Source organism: Hemitrygon akajei, chromosome 28, assembly GCF_048418815.1.
Source record: "Hemitrygon akajei chromosome 28, sHemAka1.3, whole genome shotgun sequence".
In the NCBI taxonomy this organism is placed as follows: domain Eukaryota; kingdom Metazoa; phylum Chordata; class Chondrichthyes; order Myliobatiformes; family Dasyatidae; genus Hemitrygon; species Hemitrygon akajei.
In genome coordinates, this window is record NC_133151.1 from 2,701,071 (window position 1) to 2,727,175 (window position 26,105).

A 26,105-nucleotide genomic window follows, 5' to 3' on the forward strand; every position below is an offset into this window, starting at 1 on the left:
GATAGATTTCTGGCCTTTCGGGGGACCCAAGGATCATGGACTGCCCACGAGAGTGGGGTCGGGGTCAAAGGATTAGATCCACTGATGGAGTGGCCTGACTGATTCCTGCTACCCCATTTCCTCTGGCAAACCGAAGGTGAACTTCAGGATTGCAAAACCGATCTTTTATTGTTGGATGAGGCTAACAATTCTGTGGGATTGGCGGGGGGGGGGTTGCTGAGTTCACCCAATTACTTGGAAAATTGACCGACAGGAAAATGCACATTTTTTTCCCTCCGAAATGTTGCAATTTTTATTTTGCTGTCGGTCGGGTTGATTTTTTTTTAAATAAAAAAAAATATTTTTATGTTAACTTGAGCGATTTTTTTTGCGGAGGTATTAAAATTGACGTGATGTTTCTGGCCTATTTTGCAGAACGCAGTGCGTTTGCGGGAGCCCCTGGCCAGCCATGTGCTGCTGCCGCTCCGCTCCGCTCCAGTTCACTGCATTGTGTGAGCTTGTGTCTGACTGTCTGGTTCCTGCTCAGCGCCGCCTGTATTCCTCCGCATCCCAGGCAATCCAATAACATCCATCTGAGCCTGGGAAGGATCGCGGCTTTGCCCACTCCAACCACACGAGCTTTTGTCATCCGTTCGGAGACCATCTAACGCTGGATTATTTCCTTTGCCAGGCTCGGGAGGGGGGAAAAAAAAGTGGGGACCTCCTGTACAACTCGCGGCATCCCTGACACAGCTATGTGGATTTAAAAACCCAAATCGCTCCGGGCTCTGTGGGAAGACTCCTTTCGGAGGATAAAGGTATGCATTAAAAGGTGCATTTGATACTGTTAAAATAGTCTCCATTCAACGTGTTGCAAATGTGTGTGTGTTGTGTTTTTTTTCCCCCCCGTACGTGTGATGATGGATCGGATGCAAGGATTGCTCAGATTTGCAGTCGCCCTGGAATATAAATAGATATTGGGACGTGCATTACCAGTTTTCCGAGGTTCGGATGATGTTATTTTTAATTATTATTATTTTTTTTTTGCAAAGCCCCCGCTACGAAGCCGTTCTGACCAGCAACCCAAATGTTGGCTAATGAATCTGTGCGGAATATAACCATTTTTTTTTTAAACGAACGATTTCCTTTCAGTTTCACTGCATAATATACGGGGGTGGTGGGGGGGGGGGGGGGTGTAGTTTCATAGCGAATACCGAATTGCAAAATTGCTCATTAATGTCAACTGGAGTGATTGCATTTTACCGGGAGGTGAATTGCTGCGAAATTGCGTCGGTTACTTCTCAGTACTCCCGGAGTCGAGTCGCCACAGCTTTAGAGAGAGAGAGAGAGAAAAATGCACTTGCCCATTTTACACAAACCTGAGGGAGCTAGCGACTTCTCCCTGTCGAGATAGAGACACCCCCCCCACCCCGTTGGATCGCTTCCCTGATTCTGGACAATCTCTGCCCCCCTTTTTCCCCCCCTGAGCGTGAAGCTTTTCCTCCTCGGTAGCTTTTTTATTTTAATCCCCAAAAGCCCTCGAACCCGATTGGCGTGCCACCAGTCGGGCAGGATGGGTTGGAAAATTAATACGGAACGCTCTCCTATCAAGTCGCGATTTAAATAAAAATCGCTGCACCGAAAGGGGGTAATTCGATCATCCAGTCCATCTCATTCCTTTGGAGAGCAATTCCATTAACCCCATTCCGTCAATCAATCTCCTTAACTGTGATTTTTTTTTCTCTCTCTTAACTTCAAATACTTAGAATTTTTTTCTCTCCCTCTCTCATCACTCATCTGTGTCTTGAATCACAGGCGCTCGGGGGATAAATCAGCTTTCCCAGATGTCACCGAGAGGATACTGCTCCCTCCCACCCACCCCAATCGCTTTAAATTTGTGCCCGTTGACTCTTGGCTCATTTGTGAGGGGAAACAGTTTATCAATAATGGAATCAGTTTTATATATGTCGTGAAATCTTTTAACTTTAGACCATAGAATAGTACAGCACAGTACAGGCCCTTCGGCCCGCAGTGTTGTGCCGACCCTTAAACCCTGCCTCCCATGTAACCCCCCACCTTAAATTCCTCCATATAACTTTGCACCAGCAGTACATAATAGTGAGGAAAAGAAACTGAATTAAGTGTGTGTGTGTGTGTGTGTGTGTGTGTGTGTGTGTGTGTGTGTGTGTCTTTTTGACATCCTTTACCTCAGAGATAGAGTAAAATTAGCCCCCAATGACCGCAGCATCTTAAATTCTGGGAGTGATTAGAAGGTTAGATACCGCCAACCTGTTTCCTCTGGCTGGAGAGCACGAAACTAGGGATTACAGTCTCAGGGCAAAGTCTTGGGCAGCCAGAAGCTGAAATATTTCCTGATTCAGAACCCCCTCCCCTCCTGTTAGACTGAGGTAGCTTATATTTTTATTCTTATCGCTCTTCAATATTTGTCTGCCAGCGTGACACTGTAACTTCCTTTGGAATCAATGAAGTATCTATTGTGAACACCCTTTGCCTCGGAGATTAGCCCACCTTCGCTGGAATGTATTAAATTCTGGGAGTGATCAGCAGGTTAGACACCGGGAGCCTGTTTCCTCTGGCCAGACAGCACAAAACTGTCTCCAGACAAAGCCGTGGCCGGTCAGAAGCTGAAAAAAAAATCTTCCTGATACAGAGCATCGCGAGCCTGGGTATCCTTTACCTTAAAGGGCTGCGGACGCTTGGTTTGGTTAAAGTCGAGATTGCTGCATCTAGGATGAGAAGAGGCTGTAGAGACTGAGTGAAAGCCATTCTCTTTACCTTCATGCATCATGTTATTTTACTGTGACCCTAAGCTGGAGAGTCCCATCTGTATTCCCTTAACTAGTCTGGTTCAATTTACATAGAATTCCAATCAGGTCGAATATCACCGGCATATGCTGTGAGATTTGTTGTCTGTGTGGCAGCAATACAATAATAGAGAAAAAGGTATATGTGTATTAAATAGTTAAGTAATTCAAGAAAAAGGAAATTTTTAAAAAAAAAAGTGAGGGAGTGTTCATGCTCCATTCAGTAATCGGATGGGAGGAGGGAAGAATCTTTTACTGAATCATTGAGCGTGTGCCTTCAGGCTCCTGTACCTCCTTCCTGACGGTAGCAGTGGGAAGAGTGCACGTTGTGGGTGACGGGACACCACCATCCCGAGGCTCCGCTACTTTTGAAGATGTCCTGGATGCTAGTGCCCATGGTGGAGCTGGCTAAGTGCACAACTCTCTGCAGCCTATTTTGATCCTGTGCGTCCCCGCCCCCCTCTCCCCAGACTAGACGGTGATGCAGCTGGTTAGAATGCTCTCCATGGTACATCAGTAGAAATCTTTGAGAGTGGTTTTGGTGACAAACCAAATCTCCTCAAACTCCTTAGTATTAGATTTTCATTTTTCTTTAACTGATCTGGCCCAGGAGATAACTTAAGTGGAATTTGTCCCCATCACTTCCTCGCCATTAGCTGGTTTCTTTTCCCACGGAAAACCTCTTAAGTTGGTTTCCATTTGGCAGTATAGACCCGAGAATTTGTCCCAAGCATATCTTTCACAGCTTGAAATGTTAGTATGCCAGTAAGGGCTATGTCAGCCTTGGCATCTCTTCTTGAGTTCCCACTGCATTCATTCGGTTGTCCGTTAAAACAAGCAGCTCTTTTATATTTCTGCTGCTCAAGCCCAGCATCATGTTTGACTTTTGAAAGCACTCGCAGAGTCTATGATCATTGTTTTTCCTGGCTGATCATCAGATACGAGGGGTTTGCCGTTTCTCTAAATATGAGAGGGAACTAAAGTATAAAGCCAAGTATTGATATGCCAGTCTCTATTCTCACAAAACGTGAAATATTTGCAAAGCGGTTTGTTTCTCCCATGAACATTGTTATCGCATCCATGAGGAATCACTCTACGGTAATTTAATTTATGAGGAGCGAGGTCCACAGAGTTAAGATAAACAGAGTATATAAGCCGTGGAGGAAGAAGAAAGCCTTTTGTTTTGAATGATAGGAAGAAAGTAAAGCTGACATAAAGGTTTACAAGTTCATGAGACAGATTAACATGCACGTCCACCAAGCAGTTTCTTGCGGCAGTGTTGCTGTCCAAGAGTGAGGGTATTTATCTGCACTGTACAGAGTTTGGATGAAAACTTGTGTCAACCTGATTTCTGTCCGTAAGGTAGGCTGTGGTGTTGTTTTTTCTTTTTCAAATCTGCAGTGCAGATTCACTGGACTGATTCCTGGGATGAGGAATCAATGAGTGAAAATTAGCCCACGTTCCCTGGAACGAATTAAATTCTGGGAGTGATTAGCAGCTAGATACCAGGAGCCTGTCGCCTCTGGCTAGAGAGCACAGAACTAGGGGTTTACAGTCTCAAGGACAAAGCCTTGGCCATCCAGAAGCTGAAAAAGTTCCTGATTCAGAGCATTGCGAGCTTGAATATCCTTTACCTCAAATGCTTGTTTAGTTAAAGCTGAGATTGCTGCGTTTTTAAATGGAAAAGTGTATTAGAGGATGTAGAGATTGGGTGAAAGCCATTCTATTTACCTTCATCCGTTGTTATGGTCGTGTGTCCCCCAAGCTAGAGTATCCAATCTATATTCCCTTAATTAAGGCAAACTGGTTCAATTTACATAGAATCTGAATCTCCGGCATATGCTGTGAAATTTGTTGTCTTTATGGCAACAGTACAATAAAAAAAAGAAAAGATGAGTTACAGTAAGTATATATTGTAATATATATTAAATAATTTACTGTAATATATTAAATAGTTAAATTAAGTAATACAAAAATAAAGTAGTGGGGTAGTGTTCACGGGTTCAATGTCATATAACCATATAACAATCACAGCACGGAAACAGGCCATTCCGGCCCTCCTAGTCCATGCCGAACTCTTAATCTCACCTAGTCCCACCTACCCGCACTCAGCCCATAACCCTCCACTCCTTTCCTGTCCATATACCTATCCAATTTTACCTTAAATGACACAACTGAACTGGCCTCTACTACTTCTACAGGGAGCTCATTCCACACAGCTATCACTCTCTGAGTAAAGAAATACCCCCTCGTGTTTCCCTTAAACTTTTGCCCGCTAACTCTCAAATCATGTCCCTCTCGTTTGAATCTCCCCTACTCTCAATGGAAACAGCCTATTCACGTCAACTCTATCTATCCCTCTCAAAATTTTAAATACCTTGATCAAATCCCCCCTCAACCTTCTACGCTCCAATGAATAGAGACCTAACTTGTTCAACCTTTCTCTGTAACTTCAGTGCTGAAATCCTGGTAACATCCTAGTAAATCGTCTCTGCACTCTCTCTAATTTATTGATATCTTTCCTATAATTCGGTGACCAGAACTGTACACAATACAATGTCCGTTCAGAAATCAGATGGCAGGGGGTGAAGAAGCTGTTCCTGAATCGTTAAGTGTGTTCCTTCAAGCTCTTATGCATTTTCCTTGAAGGTAGCAATGAGGCATGTCCTGGGTGGTGGGGGTCCATAATGATGGACGCTGCCTTTCTAAAGCACCGCTCCGTGAAGATGTCCTGGATACCACAGAGGCTCGTGCCCATGATGGAGCTGCCTGAGGTTACAACTCTGCGGCTTACTGTATTTCGATCCCGTGCGCCTCCAGCCCCACCCCCTCCCCCCGCCATACCAGACGGTGATCCAGCCAGTTAGAAAGCTCTCCACAGAGAGTGTTTTCGGTGACATACCAAATCTCCAAAGCCGCTGTTGTGCCTTCTTTGGAGCGTAACATCGATATGTTGGGCCCAGGTGAGATCCTCGGAGGTTTCGGATTGCAGAATCTTGTAAAAGTATGATGCGTAGGTGATGCACCATCAATAACTCAGGCATAACAATAAAGTAGGCATACTGGGGACTGGCGACTGTGGGCTGCTGTCTTTTGAGGGCGTCAAGCGCCCCCTCGTAGGTCGAGAGGTCCCTGATGAATGAATAAACTTTTTGGGGCGACCCTCGAGAGGAGAAGTCTGAGCCTAACAGCTGAGTCGGTGGCACGAACCTCCTCCAAGTATGAGTGGAAGCATACAAGCCAGTGTTCAAAGGCAAGAGCTGCTTCAGGGTCTTGGGGGTCCAAATCTGAGCGTTCTGGGCGTAAAACGGTTTCCATGTTTGAACTTCCAGTCAATAAAATTGATGCACCATCAATAACTCACGCTGAGACTTAGGAAGCGAGATATCGGCTTTTATTGACTGGAAGAATAAACAACACTACATCCTGGGGAAAATGAGGGAGAGCAGCAGCCCACAGTCGCCTTTATACAGGGGTCTGTGGGAGGAGCCACAGGAGCAGTCAGACAGGTATATCTAGTTCACCACAGTAGGAGACTATTTAGGCCATTTTATTAGCCTTGGTCAAAGAATGTTCACTTAGAGGTAGACAGTAAATGAAGGCAATTCATTAGAGATCCATGTCCTGCGATTAAATACGAATAAATCATTTGGACTTATCCCACTTTTCTTCCCATTTAAACATATAACATATAACAATTACAGCACGGAAACAGGCCAACTCGGCCCTTCTAGTCCGCGCCGAACGCTTACTCTCACCCAGTCCCAGCGACCTGCACTCAGCCCATAACCCTCCATTCCTTTCTTGTCCATATACCTATCCAATTTTTTTTTTTAACTGACAAAATCTTACCACTTCTACTGGAAGCTTGTTCCACACAGCTACCACTCTCTGAGTAAAGAAGTTCCCCCTCGTGTTACCCCTAAACTTTTGCCCCTTAACTCTCAACTCATGTCCTCTTGTTTGAATCTCCCCTACTCTCAATGGAAAAAGCCTATCCATGTCAACTCTTATCTATCCTCCTCATAATTTTAAATACCTCTATCAAGTCCCCCCTCAACCATCTATGCTCCAAAGAATAAAGACTTAACTTGTTCAACCTTTCTCTGTAACTTAGGTGTTGAAACCCAGGTAACATTCGAGTAAACCTCCTCTGTACTCTCTCTATTTTGTTGACATCTTTCCTATAATTCGGTGACCAGAACTGTACACAATACTCCAATTTATGTAGTCTTAGAGATTTAACACGTTGTGTTTTTTCCAGTGCTTTCAAAGATTTCTACCTCAAGTCAAGTTTGTTGTAATTTAACTACTTTAATTACATGTATATATGTATAATATGATTAGAAACGACATTTCTCCAAAACATGGTGTCAAGCTCAGCAGTGTGAATAACACACAGTAGCTTAGGAAAGTGAGGATAAAATCTGCAGATGAATCTCACTTAAATAACAGACTAAGGGCTGTTACTGAGGGCATGTTCTGGCAGGAGGATACATTAGAAAGGTATATGTACGGGTTGAGGAATGTGCAGTGGAGGGACCAATATTTTCAGAGAGAATGAACAATTTAATGGTTAAAATGTAACTGGTAACGTTCACGTTACTGAGGTCGTTTGATGTGTTTATTGTCACAAAATGCTGGTGGAACGCAGCAGGCCAGGCAGCATCTATAAGGAGAAGCACTGTCGACGTTTCGGGCCAAGACCCTTCGTCAGGACTAACTGAAAGGAAAGATAGTAAGAGATTTGAAAGTAGGGGAGGGAGGGGGAAATGTGAAATGATAGGAGTAGACCGGAGGGGGTGGGGTGAAGCTGAGAGCTGGAAAGGTGATTGGCGAAAGTGATACAGAGCTGGAGAAGGGAAAGGATCATGGGACGGGAGGCCTAGGGAGAAAGAAAGGGGGAGGGGAGCACCAGAGGGAGATGGAGAGCAGGCAGAGTGATGGGCAGAGAGAGAAAAAAAAGGGGGAGGGGGCAAAATAAATCAGGGACAGGGTAAGAAGGGGAGGAGGGGCATTAACGGAAGTTAGAGAAGTCAATGTTCATGCCATCAGGTTGGAGGCTACCCAGCTGGTATGCAAGGTGTTGTTCCTCCAAACTGAGTGTGGATTCATCTTGACAGTAGAGGAGGCCATGGATAGACATATCAGAATGGGAATGGGACGTGGAATTAAAATGTGTGGCCACTGGGAGATCCTGCGTTCTCTGGCGGACAGAGCGTAGGTGTTCAGCGAAACGGTCTCCCAGTTTGCGTCGGGTCTCACCAATGTAACGCTGAGATATAAGGTACAGGAGCATAATGGGCTCGCACCACCAGGTTCAGGAACAGTTACTACCCCCAACCATCAGGCTCTGGGACAACACTCATCTATTGAGATATTCCCACAGTGAATGATCTCACTTTAAGGACTCTTTATCTTGTTATTTCATGCTCTCAGCATTTATTTATATTTGCATTTGCACCATTTGTTGTCTTCTATGCTCTTGCTCTGTCACTGATCCTGTTTACAGTTACCGTTCTATAGATTTGCTGACTGTGCCCACAGGAAAAAACAATCTCAGGATTGTATGTGCTGATGTGTATGTACTCTGATAATAAATTTTACTTCGAACTTTTTTGAACTTTAATGGTTAATTTCTTAGACTAGTACATAGAGCGGTGGGATGGAGCTACGTTTTTACCAAAGTCAGGCGCTCCTTCCCTCCGCTAGCCTGCAGGTCACCCTTGGACAAAGTGTTGCACCCGTTTATAATGGCCAATTAACCTGCCAACCGGCGTGTCTTCGGACTGTGGGAGGAAACTGGAGCATCTGAAGGAAACCACGTGGTCGTGGGGAAAACGTGCAAACTCATTACAGGCGGTGATGGAAATTGTACCCAGGAGGCTGGTACTGTAAAGCATTGTGCTAATCACCACTCTACCATGTGCGGTGGGGGGGGGGGGGGTGGTTTTAGTTTCGATGTTCTTGCCGTTTGCACAGTTTGTTTTCCTGCATGGTGGGGGGAAGTGGGAGTTGATGGTATTGTTGCCGTTTATGCGGGTTTTTCCCCCCGCGTGTATGGGGGGATTTGATGGCGTTGCAGTTCTCTTGTTGCCACTTGGTGCAATTTTTTTTGTGTGGGGGGTGTTAGGGTTTGATATTCCTGCGGCTTGCACAGTTTGATTTTCTGTGTGGGGTTGATGCTGCCATTTGCACAGTTTTTTTTGTGTGGGAGGGGTTGATTTGATATTTTTCTACCTCAGTGGTTTCCTCCGTTTTGTGGCTTATCTGGAGAAGAAGAATCTCAGAGTTGTATTCTGCATTCACACTTGGATCATAAATGAACCTGTCAACCTTTTGAAATGTTGGGTTTCCCATGAATTAACAAATGGCCAAAAAAGTTGCAGCTGAGACCGTGACAATGCACTCCCCAGAGTAGAGCAGATGTTCTGCACGCAAGGAGGCTTTTTAATCTAAATTTACACCAGAGTCAATTAATTGACTCTGTCCAGATAATGTCAGATGATTGTAATACTGTGCCCTAGATTCTATGGCAGACCAGTAAGAATCGAGTGTCGTGGTGTGGATGTGCGGCTGATGGATTGTGGAAGCATTTCCATGTCGGTCACTTTAGAGAAGGACTGTTTAACCATTGGTGCACCCTAAAGAGTAGGAATTAGTAGTTCGCCAAAACTCCCATCGTCCTTTGCAAATGGATCTTGTGTGCAGTTTTTCATTGATTCTGTTCTGTTTCCCTGTATTTACTTTGGAAATCAGTCTCGGGGTTGTATGTGGTGATGTATCTATTTTGGTAATAAATTTACTTTGAAATTAAGAGTTCAACATTTCAAATACAGGTCCCCCCCCCCAACCCCCCGTTTTTCGAATGTTCGCTTTACGACAGTTCGCTGTTACGAAAGACCTACATTAGCACCTGATTTCGCTAACCAAAGAGGATTTTCGCTTTTACAAAAAAAAAGACACCCCGCTTTATACGTGTGTTTACCCCGAGAAAGACCACCATGACCGTGAAGCCTTGTGCGGGCAGTTGTGTGCGCATGCGTGTACGTACTGATTTTTTTTCCCTCTAAATCGGTTTCAACTCGCTGTCTTCCCGATTTTGATAAGTGAAACTACACCGTACATACAATATTTCTACTTTATATAGGCTGTGTATTTATCATATCATTCCTGCTTTTACTATATGTTCGTGTTATTTTAGGTTTTATGTTTTATCTGGTATAATTTGGTAGGGTATTTTTTGGGTCTGGGAACGCTCAAACAATTTTTCCCATATAAATTAATGGAAATTGCTTCTTGGCTTTATGACATTTCGGCTTACGAACGGTTTCATAGGAACGCTCTACCTTTGGATAGTGGGGGAAACCTGTAGTCTGAAATGGCGCTGGAGTAGCACAGCACAGCAAAAATAACTGTTAAATACTTTATTAATGGCACTTTTTCCCTCAAACGGTCACTGCAGTCAAACTCGGTATGACCCTGGCGGTTTTGCAGTGTGATCCGAAATCTCGAAGGCGCAGGACAGGTGTGGTGCGTGGAGTACGGGCCGAATTAAGGTGGTGGGGGCCCGGGAAGACCCATAATTTGAATGCAGCTGCAGGTCAAGGCCACTGACAGAACCCCAGCCGCCTTGAAAAGGGGGAGAAAAAGGAGATGTTAAAGGTAGAAATTAAACTGTTTCCGCGGATGAGCTGGAAGAAGTTGTTGTCTTGCGCCATTGTAGCTCCGCCTCTCAATAAGATTGAGCGAGTTCAGAGAAAATTCACAGGAATGTTTGCCCGGACTTGGACCTGAGTTATAAGGAAAGATCGAATAGGCTACGTATTTAATTCCTAGAGCACAGGAGAACAATGGGATATTTGATAAAAGGTATACAAAAATTCTGAGACGTAATGAGCTTTCTCTACAGAGATTGGATGAGGCTGGACTAGAGGTCACAGGTTAAGGATGAAAAGTGAAATATTCAAGGGAACCTGAGGAGGAAACTCATTCAGAGGGTGCCGAGTGTGGAACGAGCTCCCAGTGGAAATGCTTCGATTGCAAGATTTAAGAGAAATTTGGATTAGTACATGAATGGGAGGAGTATTTGGGGAAAGGTGTCTCTGGTCCTGGCACTGCTCATTGAGACGAGGCAACTAAAGAGTTTGACATGGACTGGATTGGCCAGAGAGTCTGTTTCTGTGCTGTTATGTTCCAAGACTTTATGAGCAATTCTCCAGTCTGTATACACAAAATACTCTGCAGGTGCTGGGGTCAAAGCAACACGCACAACAATGCTGGAGGAACTCAGCAGATCGGGCAGCATCCGTGGAAACGAGTAGTCAACGTTTCGGGCCGAGGACTCTTCTGGTCCTGAGGAAGGGGCTCTGCCCAAAACGTTGACTCTTCGTTTCCGTGGTTGCTGCCCGACCTGTTGCGATCCTCAGCAACACACACAAGCACGCTGGAGGAACTCAGCAGGTCGGGCAGCATCCGTGGAAACGAGCAGTCAATGTTCCGGGCCGAGACCCTTCGTCAGGACTGAAGAGGGGAGGGGGCAGAGGCCCTATAAAGAAGGTGGGGGGAGAGTGGAAGGTGCCAGGTGAAAAACCAATCAGAGGAAAGATCAAGGGGTGAGGGAGAGGAAGCAGGGAGGGGATAGGCAGGAAAGGTGAAGAAGGAATGTAAGGGGAAAGCACTATGGGTAGTAGAAGAAGGCAGAATCATGAGAGAGGTGATAGGCAGCTGGAAGAGGAGGCAGAGTGAAACTGGGATGGGGGAAGGGAGAGGGAGGGAATTACCAGAAGTTGGAGAATTTGATGTTCATACCAAGGGGCTGGAGACTACCCAGACGGTATATGAGGTGTTGCTCCTCCAACCGGAGTTCGGCCTCATCATGCAGTAGAGGAGGCCATGTATGGACATATCTAGATGGGAATGTGAAGCAGAGTTGAAGTGAGTGGCAACCAGGAGATCCTGTCTGTTGTGGCGGACGGAGCGGAGGTGCTCGACGAAGCGGTCCCCCAATCTGCGTCGGGTCTCGCCGATGTAGAGGAGGCTGCACCAGGAGCACCGGATGCAACAGATTACCCCAACAGACTCACAAGTGAAGTGTTGCCTCACCTGGAAGGACTGTTTGGGACCCTGAATGGTGGTAAAAGAGGAGGTGTAGGGACAGGTGTAGCACTTGTTTGTGCGTGTTGCTTTGACTACAGCATCTACAGTGTACTTTGTGTTTACTGCTGAGTTCCTCCAGTCTATATGATGGTTAGAAACTGGCAGTATTACATGTGGATGCTGCTTGTGTGTATGGGGGGGCTGGAAAGGGGGGCTTGAGGTGGTAATGTTTTCCTGTCATTCATTCATTTGGGGTTTTTCTTCCAATTCGTGGATGTCTGTGGGAAGTAAGAATTTCAGGTTGTGTACTGTATACATTCTCTGAACCATTGAACTGGCATTCACCCATCTGTCTCTGCGTAGTTTTGCCTTCGTTTGGAAGTAAAGTCGATCTTCTGGTCTTCCTAGTTTAGTTTACAGAGCTCTGGGCTGAATGTAGGACTAAGTGGATTGCTTTGATGCAGAATGCAGACACTGAGCTAATCCACCTCCTGCGATGGAACCATCAAATGGCTGATTTGCTTGGGCTCGAGGTTACCTCCTTAAATTTCTCTGCCTTTCTCCTTTAAGACGCTTCAGGCTGATCTTGTCTGAGCCAGCTGTCCTCATTATCTCTTCAATGAGCCAGTTTGACAACTCTCCGTTCTTGATTGACTGACCATCCGTAATAGGCCCCTCCAGCTCTTTGAGGGAAAAGGCCATCCAGCCCCCCCAATTTAATCCCAGCTTGGGAAATTATAATGGGTAATTAACCTACCAACCGGTACATCTTTGGGAGGAAACTGGAGCACATGGAGGAAACTCATCTGATCGGGGGAGAACGTTACGAACCCCCTGCAGGCAGTGGCGGGAATTGAACCCGGGTCTCCTGTACTGTAAATCGTTGTGTTAACCACCGTGCTACTACGTTGCCCTGTCCTTGGAATGTTTTCCTGTGTTGTTATAATGCTACACACTGTGTCCATTTTATTAACCATATAACAACTACAGCATGGGAACAGGCCATCTCGGCCCTTCTAGTCCGTGCCGAACGCTTACTCTCACCTAGTCCCACTGACCTGCACTCAGCCCATAACCCTGCATTCCTTTCCTGTCCAAATACCTATCCAATTTTACTTTAAATGACAATATCGAACCTGCCTCTACCATTTCTACTGGAAGCTCGTTCCACACAGCTACCACTCTCTGAGTAAAGAAGTTCCCCCTCGTGTTACCCCTAAACTTTTGCCCCTTAACTCTCAACTCATGTCCTCTTGTTTGAATCTCCCCTACTCTCAATGGAAAAAGCCTATCCATGTCAACTCTATCTAGCCCCCTCATAATTTTAAATACCTCTATCAAGTCCCCTCTCAACCTTCTACGATTCAAAGAATAAAGACCTAACTTGTTCAACCTTTCTCTGTAACTTAGGTGCTGAAACCCAGGTAACATTTTAGTAAATCTCCTCTGTACTCTCTCTATTTTGTTGACATCTTTCCTATAGTTTGATGAGCAGAACTGTACACAATACTCCAAATTTGGCCTCACCAATGCCTTGTACAATTTTAACATTGCATCCCAACTCCTATACTCAGTGCTCTGATTTATAAAGGTCAGGTCAGATAATAATGCAGGTCCACCTGTCCATCTGCTCATTAATGCAAGTATATAATCAGCCATGTGGCAGCAACTCTCAGTATAAAAGCATGGTTGTTTCAGACCAAACATCAGGATGTTTGACCAAGCGACTTTGACCATGGTGCCAGATGGGGTGGTTTGAGTATCTCAGAGACTGCTGATCTCCTGGGATTTTCACACGCAACAGTCTCTAGAGTTTGCAAAGAATGGCAAGCAAGAAACAAAGAAAAATTGTCCAGTGAGTGGCGGTTCGTTGGGCGAAAGTGCCTTGTTAATGAGAGGGGTCAGAGGAAAATGGCAGGATGGGTTCAAGCTGACAGGAAGGCGACAGTAACCCAAATAACAGTGGGTTACAACTGTGGTGTGCAGAAGAGCACCTCTGAACACACAACACATCGAGCCTTGAGGTGGAAGGGCTACAGGAGCAGAAGACAACACCGGAATCCACTCCTGTACTTTAATAAAGTGGCCACCGAGTGTAAAAAAAAAGCAAGTTGTTGTTGAATTATGTGTACGCAAATACGAAGGGTGGAGGAAACGCGGGAGAGGAAAGACAACTCGGCGCCGTGCCATAGAGGCAGAAATGAGGGCCCCCAAACCACACCAGGGGCACAATAGAGAAGATGGCCAAAGACGGACACAGAGAGAGGACCTTCATTTCTGCCCTAATTGCCAGTGGCGTTAACAGACAGTAACTAAATGTGCAAACATTATGACAGATGTTCAAATCTCTTAAGTTGCTCGAAATCTTTCTGAGCTCAAAGGAACAAAAAGTTTTTTGGCTTGAGGAACTCTTGACAAGATAGCTGGGCAAAGAAAGTGGAAAGTGTTCGAGACTATTGGCCCAGTTATTTACACCAGGAACTCAGCGTAACTCCATTAAGATACTATCAGCGGGATGTAGTGAGCTTACTTCATCTACAGTTCTGCTTCCAGCAAGGTCCTCTGGGTCAGACACAATGATTATGGTTATTACGAGATAGCAATAGTAAAAAGCGTGTGGTCATTCCAAAATTCACACAAACGGAAAAGAATGTTTATTAAAGTAGTACTCAGATGCTGGATAACTGAGCTGGCAGTTTGTTGCACGTGCTAACTTGACTCTTTTAAAAAAAAAAGGGATGTGTTTTCAGTGCCTCTCTCTGAAACATTCCTTTCTCCTATTTGTTTCTCTTCTCTCCCCCCTTCCCGCCCCCCCCCCCCCCCCCCCCCCACTCACTGTCTCCTCTCCTGTGCAATTCTCTCTGGACCTTCATCTCCCTTTCTGAAGTTTGATTTTAATCTCTTCCAACTATTAATGGCTTCTTTTTTTTGCAGTAGTCTCCTGCAACATTCATTGTTGTCATCTTCACCTCTTGACTTAGAGCTGGGTCCATCCGAAAAGTCCCAAGCCATGATGAGTTAGCTGGTGCAGGTCGTGGTGGGTGAGGGAGGGAGCAATGTTTAGTCCCGATTTCTTCCCATTTGTGATGAGCTGAACAATGTTGTGTTAATATTGGGTGAGGATCAGATCGGGCAGCATTTTGTCATTGCGCATGGCCATCAATACCTGAAGAGTGACGACTTGACTAAGGCACTGGAGGTTAGGGCTTAATTGTAGACAGTGTCTTCTTAATAGGGTGTTAGTGGATTGAGTGCATGGATCTGTGTGATTGATGTGGCTTTGAATATTCTAATGGCCACTATATCTGGGTCTGAAGGCATCTAATTTCTTTTGATAAAAGGCATCAGCCAGTGAAGTGGATGTGGAGCAGATACATTTGGGCTCACTGTAAATGGTGATAAAATGAACAGGACCTGAGATCACAGCAACATATCCCATTAAAAATAGAGTAATTTATCAAGCACATTGCAGTGAGTTATTTGTAAAGCTTACAGGGTTATTGCACGGTAACCTCCCCCCCCCCCCCCATTGAAAATCACCTCTACTTCCTTAGGACTTTGCGCAGGACTTTGAGGACATGACATCTAAAACTTTGACAATCTACAGATGTGTAGTGGAGACTGGCTGCATCACGGCCTGGTATGGAATCACCAATACCCTTGAATGGAAAATCCTACAAAAGGTTGTGGATTTGGCCCAGTGAGCACATCCATGTGAAACGCTGTCGTAGGAAAGCAGCATTCATCATCCGGGATCCCCACCACCCAGGCCGTGCTCTCTTCTCGCTGCTGCCATTATGTAGCAGGTGCAGGAGCCTCAGGACTCGCACCACCAGGTTCAGGAACAGTTACTACCCCCTCAACCATCAGGTAGAAGGTACAGGAGCCTCAGGACTCACACCACCAGGTTCAGGAACAGTTACTACCCCTCAACCATCAGGTAGAAGGTACAGGAGCCTCAGGACTCACACCACCAGGTTCAGGAACAGTTACTACCCCTCAACCATCAGGTAGAAGGTACAGGAGCCTCAGGACTCACACCACCAGGTTCCGGAACAGTTACTACCCCATAACCATCAGGTAGAAGGTACAGGAGCCTCAGGACTCACACCACCAGGTTCCGGAACAGTTACTACCCCTCAACCATCAGGTAGAAGGTACAGGAGCCTCAGGACTCACACCACCAGGTTCAGGAACAGTTACTACCCCTCAACCATCAGGTAGCAGGTGCAGGAGCCTCAGGACTCGCACCACCAGGTTCCGGAACAGTTACTACCCCTCAACCATCAGGCCCTTGAACAAAAGGGGATAACCACACTCACTTGCCCATCCATTGAGATGTTCCCACAATCAAATGGACTCCCTTTCAAGGGCTCTTCATCTCATGCTCTCAATATTTATTGCTATTTATTTTTATTTGCTTTTGCACAGTTTGTAGTCTTCTGCACGTGAGTTGAAAGCCCCAATTGGGCGGCCGTTCATTGGTTCTGTGGAAATTACCTTTCAATAGATTTGCTGAGTTTGCCCACAGGAAAATTAATCTCGGGGTTGTATATGGTGACATATATGTACCTTGCTGATAAATTTACCTTGAATTTTGAACATTGAATAGCTAATAACAATATGCAAACTTTAAAAACCTATCGGTTCAGAGTACTTAACTTCTGCATTTATCCTGTTTAATGTGGTGAGGTACCATGCAGTGATGTCAGGTTGAAAAAAGTGAGATTCATAATTTAATCTTGGGAATTGATCAAGTCAAGGAAGTGGCTTATGTTGCCAAAAATCAACAGCATGCTGCTGGAGGAACTCAGTGAATCAGGAAATGGGTGGTTGATGTTTCTTGCTGAAGCCTTTTATCTTGACCGAGAGAGTAAAGGGGAGGTAACCAGCGTAAAAAGATGAGGGAAAGTTCAATGTACATGTATTATCAAAGTATTTATGCTATATACAACCATGAGATTTGTCACCTTATAGGCACCCAATTGAACCCGTTTATATATACTGGTAGTCCCCGAGTTATGAGCATCTGACTTACAGACAACTCGTACTTACGAACCGAGGAAGGAGAACGCCATCTGCCATTTTTAAGTCTTTGCTGTTGACACTGTGTTGAGCGTGTAACTTTGTATTTGGCTTAAATTTCTCTTAGCAAGATTCACCCTGACCCTGCCCGGTCGGCTGGTGGCGCAGTGAGATTAGCGCCGGGCTTGAGAATGGAGGTTCCCGAGTTCGATCCAGTGACAGACCGCTCCCGTGCCGGCGGGTTGATGTCATTCCAGTGACTCCCGTACCATCCGTGCCAGGTTGATGTCGAGCTTGCAACTTGACCTCGTAAAAAGACTATCAAACGCCCAATGTGCAGAGAGGAAAGAAAAAAACACACCGTGCAAACAATAAAAGTAAAGCAAATAGCATTCAGAGCCGAAGTTCGTGAAAGTGAGACTGCAGCAGCCGAACTCGGGAGCCCATTTATTGCAGGCCGCAGCCTCACTTCAGCGCAGAGACGAGTAAACCTCACCGAGCAGCGAGCTGAACCGGCCCGTCCCTCGCCTCTGTGCGTGACACCCTGGCCTTTTCGATCTGGTTCGGCGCTTAAGTCAGCCAAGCCCCGGGCCGTCCCTGGTTCTTAGACCCAGTCCCTGTCGCTTCTACGTGAGCCCCGCCGCCTCGACTCGGCCTGTTCCCGACTCGCCTCCGTTCTGTCGCGTGGAATCGCCTCCGAGTCTCTTCCAGCAAAGGTAAACGTTGGCTCAATCCCCGCCACTCTTGCGTTCAGTTCATCCTGAACACGCCTCACCGCAGCAGTCCCGCACCTTCGAGTCCTCTGTTCACGCAGCAATAATGCCAGGTCACCCAGCTGGATGAAAAGCTCCGTTCTGAAAGGCAAGTTACAGGTTATTGACTGCAGTGATCATTCACCAGGAAAAAAAAAGTGCGATTAATGAAGTAGTTGGTAGTTTTCTTTGTTTTGCTTGCTGCTGGCAAGTTTAGTGGCTTAGTTTCACTGGTGCCATCTTAAACCAGAGGGATAGAGCAGGAATTGACAAGATGGGCTTTTGTTCCAGGTTCCAGCGTAAGCAGTGGCTTGTGTCTCCAGGCAGATGTCACTTTATTTTGCTGTTAATGATGTTCCTGGTGGTGGGGTAGCATAGTGGTTAGTGCTGGTGGACGCCGATTGGTATTTGATTCTTGCCGCTGCCTGTTGAGGAGTCTGTGTGTTCTTCCCCGTGATCGCTGGGGTTTCCTCTGGGTGCTCCGGTTCCCTCCCACAGTCCAGGTGCGCGGGGTTAGGGATGGCAAGTTGTGGGCGTGCCTTGTTGGCGTTGGAAGTGTGGCGACACTTGCGGGCTGTTTCAAGCACAATGTTCATTGCTTTGATTTTTACGCAAGACGGTGCATGTTTTCGATATTTCCACGTGCATCTGACAAATAAAGCTAATCTTTAATTTCTTCACTGATGCCAGTGGAGAGAAATTTTTAAGCTTTAAAAGACGTCTTAAAAGCCAACGTGAAGAAATGTAACATCGACGTCAACAATTGGGAAACCAACGCCAAGGACAGGAAACTCCGGCAAGCCGTCATCCGAGAAGGAACAGCGACTTTCGAAGCCAACAGATGTGCAGAATTAGAAGGAAAGAGAAGAAAACGGAAAGAGAGGCAGCAACAACCAAAGCCCGATCTGCCATCTGGAACTACCTGTCCTGGATGCGGAAGAACTTCCAAAGCCATGATTGGATTCATCAGCCACTTGAGAACCCATAAATAGATCAACAGAATGAAGACCATCATCTTTGACCTGGAAGGATAGCCACGACGACGACGGAGGGAAATGAAACAAGTTTGAGTCCTGAAGAAGGATCTTGGCCCGAAATGTCAACCATTTATTCTTTTCCACAGATTCTGCCTGACTTGCTGAGTTCCTCCAGCATTTTGTGTGGGGTTGTGTGTGTGTGTGTGTGTGTGTGTGTGTGTGTGTGTGTGTGTGTGTGTGTGTGTGTGTGTGTGTGTGTGTGTGTGTGTGTGTGTGTGTGTGTGTGTGTGTGTGTGTGTGTGTGTGTGTGTGTGTGTGTATGTTGCTTTGGATTTCCAGCATCTGCAGAATCTCTTGTGTTCATAAGTATCCATTTGAGGAATTGGCCATCTTTCTAACAATTTTACCAATGGATTTGTTTGTGTTGAAGCATTTCTTCTAATGCGTGAAAAGATCTCCTGCGGGATTGTTTGTGATTAGTAAATGAATAGGCTGCTTCCAAGCTGCTTCCTTGCATCTTATGCGGTTTTAATAAATCTTATTTCAAAATGATCTCGGTTCAGATAGGATTCCATTTCTACTCATTTGATAGAGCAGATTTATCTGCCAAATACATATTTATTCGCTGAACTTTTGGGCGTAGGCATCGCTTGCTTGCCTTTACACACCTGATGAAGGGTCTCGGCCCGAAACGTGTTTACTCTTTTCCATAGATTCTGAGTTCCTCCAGCACTGTGTGTGTGTGTGTGTGTGTGTGTGTGTGTGTGTGTGTGTGTGTGTGTGTGTGTGTGTGTGTGTGTGTGTGTGTGTGTGTGTGTGTGTGTGTGTGTGTGTGTGTGTGTGTGTGTGTGTGTCTTTACATTCCTCGTTGCTTTCAAGCTGTGGTTTACCATCTAAAATGAGGGTCTCTGAAATGTTGGTGAGCCTGGAGTCACATCTGGGAAATGAGTAAATCAGATAGATTTATGCTCTCTCCCCCCCCCCCCCCACTAACTCTTTAATCCCCATTTATCTAATTACTTAGAATTTATATTTCCCAGCTGCTGTTGTGGGATTTGGACTCCTGTCTCTGGATGAGTCGTCCTGCCCGTGACTATCCCTGCAGGAGTCGTGGCTATGTTGTGACCTGCATTAAATAGCACCTAGAGCTGCTGTGTGGTACTTGACTCACTAGTGTGTCGGTGGTCGAAGGATATTTTCATTCCTTGTCTTCATGTGACCATGGACAGAGCACTGGCATATTAGTAAATGCATTATCAAAGTACGTATATGTCGCTATACATTACCCTGAGATTCATTTCCTTGCAGGCATATATACAAAGAAGTAAAATAGTCAGCGGAAAAAAAACTACACACGGACAGTGGCCAATGTGCAAAAGAAGACAATCTGGGCAGATAATAGTCATAAGCAATACTGGGAACGTGAGTTGCAGAGTCCTTGAAATTGAGTCTGTAGGTTGCAGAATGAGTTCAGAGTTGAGGTTACCCCGCCGGCTCAGGAGCCAGATGGCTGAGGGGTAACAGCTGTTTGGGACCTAAGGCTCCTGTACCTGCCTGCCTGATGGTAGCGGTGGTATTTGGGCAAATTATCTCTGAAACCGGCCATATTTGGAGATTCTGTTTGGGCGCGTGCATTAGTGGAATTGCATTGTATACCTGGTCTTTTTTTTTTACAAATCTTCTGCAAATAGCTGATTGTGAGAAATACTGAGGGAAAAGTCCTGCTTCAAATTTTGTCTAAAGCCATTGACTTTTTGTAGACCGGTCAGTTTAGAACTTACTTATTTTGTCTATCGATGCAATGCTCCTCAGACAGGATGAAGAGGTCAATACTCCCCAATGCCATTAGGCTTTACAATTCAACCGCCAGGACTTAAGAACTTTTTAAAAGCTATTATTAATGCTTTTTGAGATAGTGATTTAGATGCATATCATATTTTTTTACTGAGTTAAGTATTTCTCATTAAGTATGTAATTAGTTTTGCTACAACAAGTGTATGGGACATTGGAAAAAAGTTGAATTTCCCCATGGGGATGAATAAAGTATCTATCTATCTATCTATCTAGAGTTTCCCCCTCCTGTTCCCAAAGCTATTGATTCTCAATAGAGTATTCAACCTGAGTGACGGTTATTGTGAGGTGACCTTTGCCAGCACATCAACTGCATGGGCGCTGGACTGACTTTGATCTTCCTGGCCTATTGTTAAGTCTGTTTCTAGATGGAGTGATTAGGAGCAGTGATCCTGACCCTTCTCCCTTCGTCAAGATAGGAGCAGAATTAGGCCATCCAGCCCATCGAATCTGCTCCACATTCCATCATGGCTGATTTATTATCCCCCCCCCCCCCCCAGGCCATTCTCCTGCCTTCTCCCCATAACCTTTGACACCCTTTACTAATCAGTCTCCACTTCAAATGACTTCACCTCCACAGACATCTGTGGCAGTGAATTCCACAGATTCACCCCCTCTGACTGAAGAAATTCCTCCTCATCTCTGTTCTAAAGGGACGTCCTTCTATCGTGAGGCTGTGCCCTCTGACCCTAGAGTTCCCCAATATAATAATAACTTTATTTATAGAGCGCATTTCATACAGATGACGTAGTTGAAAATGCTTCACAATGCGATAAGAGTGCAAGCGTGAAAATAAAAGACGAAAAGATGTTGGTTAAAAGCAAGGTGAAATAAATGGGGTTTGAGCTGGCGTCGGAAAGGGTCAACCGAGACTGCATCCCTTAATTTTTAAGTATTGAATTCCAGAGTTTTGAAGCACAGTTTTTTTTAAAATAAGCTGACCTGCCACACTGCAGGAAAACAACCTCTCCACGTCCAAGCTATCTAGGCAATTGAACATTCGATTGGTAACATAGAACATAGAATAGTGCAGCACATCACAGGCCCTTCGGCCCACAATGTTGTGCCGACCTTCAAATCCTGCCTCCCGTATAACCCCCCGCCTTAATTTTATTAACAAATTAATGTGTCACCACATACAACCCCGAGATTCATTTCCCTGCGGGCAGACTCAGCAAATCTATAGAGTCGTAACTGTAAGCAGGATCAGTGAAAGATCAACCAGAGTGCAGAAGACAACAAACTGTGCAAATACAAATAGAAATAAATAGCAATAAATAATGAGAGCGTGAGATAGAGTCCTTGAAAGTGGGATCATTGGTTGGGGGAACATCTCAATGGATGGACAAGTGAGTGTAGTTATCCCCTTTTGTTCAGGAGCCTGATGGTTGAGGGGCAGTAACTGTTCCTGAACCTGGTGATGGGAGTCCTGAGGCTCCTGTACCTTCTACCTGATGGTTGAGGGGCAGTAACTGTTCCTGAACCTGGTGATGGGAGTCCTGAGGCTCTTGTACCTTCAACCTGATGGCAGCAGCGAGAAGAGAGCACGGCCTGGGTGGTTGAGTGACAATTAGGCTCGCACTAATCCACTATGAAGAAGTCGAATCATAAAGTGTTTCGGGATAAGATTGTGGCAGTTGTCTTGCTCACTGTTCATATTAAAGATGAATTTCTACCCTAGGGAGTTGGAACTTTATTATTTATTGAGATACAGTGCAGAACAGGCCCTTAGATTTCAATCCTAAAGTAATTACAATGGCCAATTAACCTACCAACCAGTACTTCTTCGGACTGTGGGAGGACACCCATGTGGTCACGGTCACAAACGTACAAACGGGACAAGTTCGGCCTGGATCAGCTACGTGACTTTCTCCGATTCTTGGCTCTTGAGCATTCATATCCTTGCGGCAATATTTGTGAAACAGTGAAGAGATCTTTATCGTATGAGCAGTGATCTGGCAGGGTGGGGTGCCTACCTAATGGGCTTGCATTGAAATCAAATTACCAGCACACTGTGTAGGTGGTACAAGCAAAGATTACGTGCAAGTAGACTTCCATTGTGGAGGTAGAAACTTCGTAAATGTCCATTAATGTGGAGAACAAAGAGCTTCATTGCCGTTCTCTCCCCATAGTTTTGTACATCAATCACTTAGTTGTATTAATTTGGCAGCCTGAATTACTTTACCCATTTCTCCCAACAAGATTAGCCTGAATGAATCGAGTTTCTGAATCGCAGAATTCGGTTGCCTTGAGAAGTGTCTAGGTTAGAAAGCAAATTAATATTCAGAGACTGTCATACTGTTAGAGATGTATTTTTCTCAGAGGCCAGAAGCTGTTTATTATAAACTAAGTGAGAACTTCATAACTATTAAATCAAAGGAACCATCGCAGCTAAGAGGCGATTACAGTGAAATTCAGATGACACGGTAAGTCTGATTCACATCATTATAACATTGAGGATAATGCGTTTGGCTGTTAAGGATATAATTGCTCTCAATATTTTTGTTCAGGTGAGATTCACAAGGAGAAATTACAGCAGTCCAATAATGCATGTTGATGGGAATTTGGATGCGGTTGTGAAAATTTGATGGGGATAATGAAATGTGTTTGAATCACTGACTAATCTGTGATCACTTCTCCTCAAAGGTTGAAAGTAAGTTTTATTATCAGAGTACACATGTCACCACATACAACCCTGAGATTCATTTTCCTGTGGGCGTACTCAGCAAGTCGTCTTGTTCCTTTCCGTGCCTCAGGCCGCATTGGGCTGCATTTGTGCCGTTTCTGCAGCATTTTGTCTGGTTTTTACGAGGCTGAGTCGCTAGCTTGATGCGCAACCCAGCAGGGATAGAAAGCGCGCAAGGAGCCGGCCGGATTCGAACCCGGGACCACTCGCCGCGAAGTCCGGTGCTGATGCCACTACACCACTGGCCAGCCTACTCAGCAAATCTATAGAATAGTAACTGTAACAGGATCAGTGAAAGATCAACCAGAGTGCAGAAGACAACAAACTGTGCAAATGCAAATATAAATAGATAGCAGTAAATAACGAGAACATGAGGTAAAGAGTCCTTAAAGTGAGATCATTGGTTGTAGGACCATCTCATTGATGGGGCAAGTGAGTGTGGTTATCCCCTTTTGTTCAAGAGCCTGATGGTTGAGGGGTTGTAACTGTTCCTGAACCTGGTGGTGCGAGTCCTGAGGCTCCTGTACCTTCTACCTGATGGTTGAGGGGTAGTAACTGTTCCTGAACCTGGTGGTGTGAGTCCTGAGGCTCCTGTACCTCCTTCCTGATGGTTGAGGGGTAGTAACTGTTCCTGAACCTGGTGGTGTGAGTCCTGAGGCTCCTGTACCTTCTACCTGATGGTTGAGGGGTGGTAACTGTTCCTGAACCTGATGGTGCGAGTCCTGAGGCTCCTGTACCTTCTACCTGATGGTTGAGGGGTAGTAACTGTTCCTGAACCTGGTGGTGCGAGTCCTGAGGCTCCTGTACCTTCTACCTGATGGTTGAGGGGTGGTAACTGTTCCTGAACCTGGTGGTGCGAGTCCTGAGGCTCCTGTACCTTGTACCTGATGGTTGAGGAGTAGTAACTGTTCCTGAACCTGGTGGTGTGAGTCCTGAGGCTCCTGTACCTTCTGCCTGATGGTTGAGGGGTAGTAACTGTTCCTGAACCTGGTGGTGCGAGTCCTGAGGCTCCTGTACCTTCTACCTGATGGTTGAGGGGTTGTAACTGTTCCTGAACCTGGTGGTGCGAGTCCTGAGGCTCTTGTACCTCCTTCCTGATGGTTGAGGGGTGATAACTGTTCCTGAACCTGGTGGTGTGGGTCCTGAGGCGCCTGTACCTTCTACCTGATTGCAGCAGCGAGAAGAGAGCACGGCCTGGGTGGTGAGGATCTTTGATGAGGGATGCTGCTTTCCTACGACAGTATTTTGTGTAGATGTGCTCAGTGGTTGTGGGGGGGGGGGGTGGTTTACCTGTGATGGACTGAGCCTCCAGTTGTAAGGACTGTGGGTAAGAGATTTCCTTTGCTAGGGTTGGTGCTTGAGACTTTGAAGAAAAACTACAGATGGATATGAGTGATTAAGGATTTTTAACGAGAAAAAAATATGGTGAGAGACTTGGACATGAATTTGATTTGATTCATGGGAGAAGTGGTCAAAGCATGCAGTACTGTCCTTTGAGGATATAATGTGAATTAGAATGATCCCAGGAAGGAAAGGGTTAACGTACCAGGATGGCTCTCGGCCTGTACTCGCTGGAATTCAGAAGTAAGTTAATAAGTTCTTGATTAGTAAGGGTGTGTCAAAGGTTATAGGGAGACGGCAGGAGAATGGGTTTGAGAGAGATAATAAATCAGCCATGATCGAGGAGTAGAGCAGTCTTGATGGTCCAAATGGCATAATTCAGCTTTTGCGTCTTATGGTGGCAGTTGTCCGCTGTGTCCCCTGTGCGGGAGAGTTTTTAAAGTGGAAAAGCCATTGCACTGGGGCAGTCCTACTCTTTTGACCTCAGAAGCCCGGGTCCAGTGGTACGAACAAGCGTCACAGACTGGGATCTTCTCTGGTTGCAGGGGACGACCGTGACGTCTTCTGTGCCTTGTCACGCCCGTCGCTCTCCAGCGAGTGTAGCAGTGCTGTCTCCTTGGCCGTTGGATCTCACTGTAGACCTCATCCGCCCAGTCTGCCGGAACTGACTTTGCATGCTAGGACAGGCAAGTCTCTAGCTCACCAGGGTATGAGGCTGACTGGTCGGAGGAGGTCGACGTTCCGGGCCGAGACCCTTCGTCGGGACTGGAAAGGGAGGGGAGGAGTCAGGGTAGGAAGGTGGGGAGGGGAGGGAGAAGTACAAGGTAGTAAGTGATGGGTGAAACAGGGGGAGTAAAGAGCTGGGAAGGAGATTTGTGAAAGAAGTTAAAGGGCAGGAGGAGGGGGGAGTCTGACAGAGGTGATGGGCAAGTAAGGAGATCAGGTGAGAGAGGGGAATGGGGATCGGTGGGGGAGCAGTCTCTGGCAGTTTGAGAAATCTATGCTCGTGCCATTGGGTTGGAGGCTCCCCGGACGGAATGCACGGTGTTGCTCCTCCAACCTGAGTGTGGGCTTGTGTGACAGAGGAGGCTACGGACTGACATGTTGGAATGGGGAGTAGAATTGAAATGGGTGGCCACTGGGAGACCCGCTTTATGTTCAGCAACTGGAAGATCAGAATGTCCATTGCAGATAATAAATTTTGTACAATATGGTTGCCTAGTGCTGCACAGATGTAGACAGGGTGGGGGGGGGGGGGCATACTGACAGGACGGAATGCAGCCACTGAGCTCGGCGAAAGTGCACGCGAATGTTTGCCTGACGTGGCTATGCTCTTTGGATCCCTTGATGGTGGCGAGGGAAGACGTGCAGGGGTAGGTGCTGAACCTCCCACGGTTGCGGGGGGTGGGGGGGGGGGGCGTTGCCAGGAGATGGTGGTGATGGGCGAACCGGGGAAGGGGAGGTGGTTCCAGTGGAAAGCGGGAAGAGGTGAGAGGGGAAGATGTGACTGGCGATGGGGTCCTGCTGCGGCTGGTGTGAATGGTGTGCTGGATGCAATGGTGTCGGTATC

The 26,105-nt window shown here is 46.0% G+C and overlaps 1 protein-coding gene across 3 annotated transcripts in view; it reads left to right on the forward strand.

The window, feature by feature from the left end:
• The first annotated feature begins 488 nt into the window (after nucleotides 1–488).
• Nucleotides 489–26,105, forward strand: part of LOC140717621 (spectrin beta chain, non-erythrocytic 1-like) — a 448,197-nt gene continuing 422,580 nt past the window's right edge. Inside the window, exon 1 of one of the 3 annotated variants that reach the window (XM_073031202.1) lies at nucleotides 489–811. The gene's annotated coding sequence lies outside the window, so the exon portion shown is untranslated. The remainder of the gene's footprint in view (nucleotides 812–26,105) is intronic. The other 2 variants (XM_073031201.1, XM_073031203.1) reach the window with 2 other exon arrangements.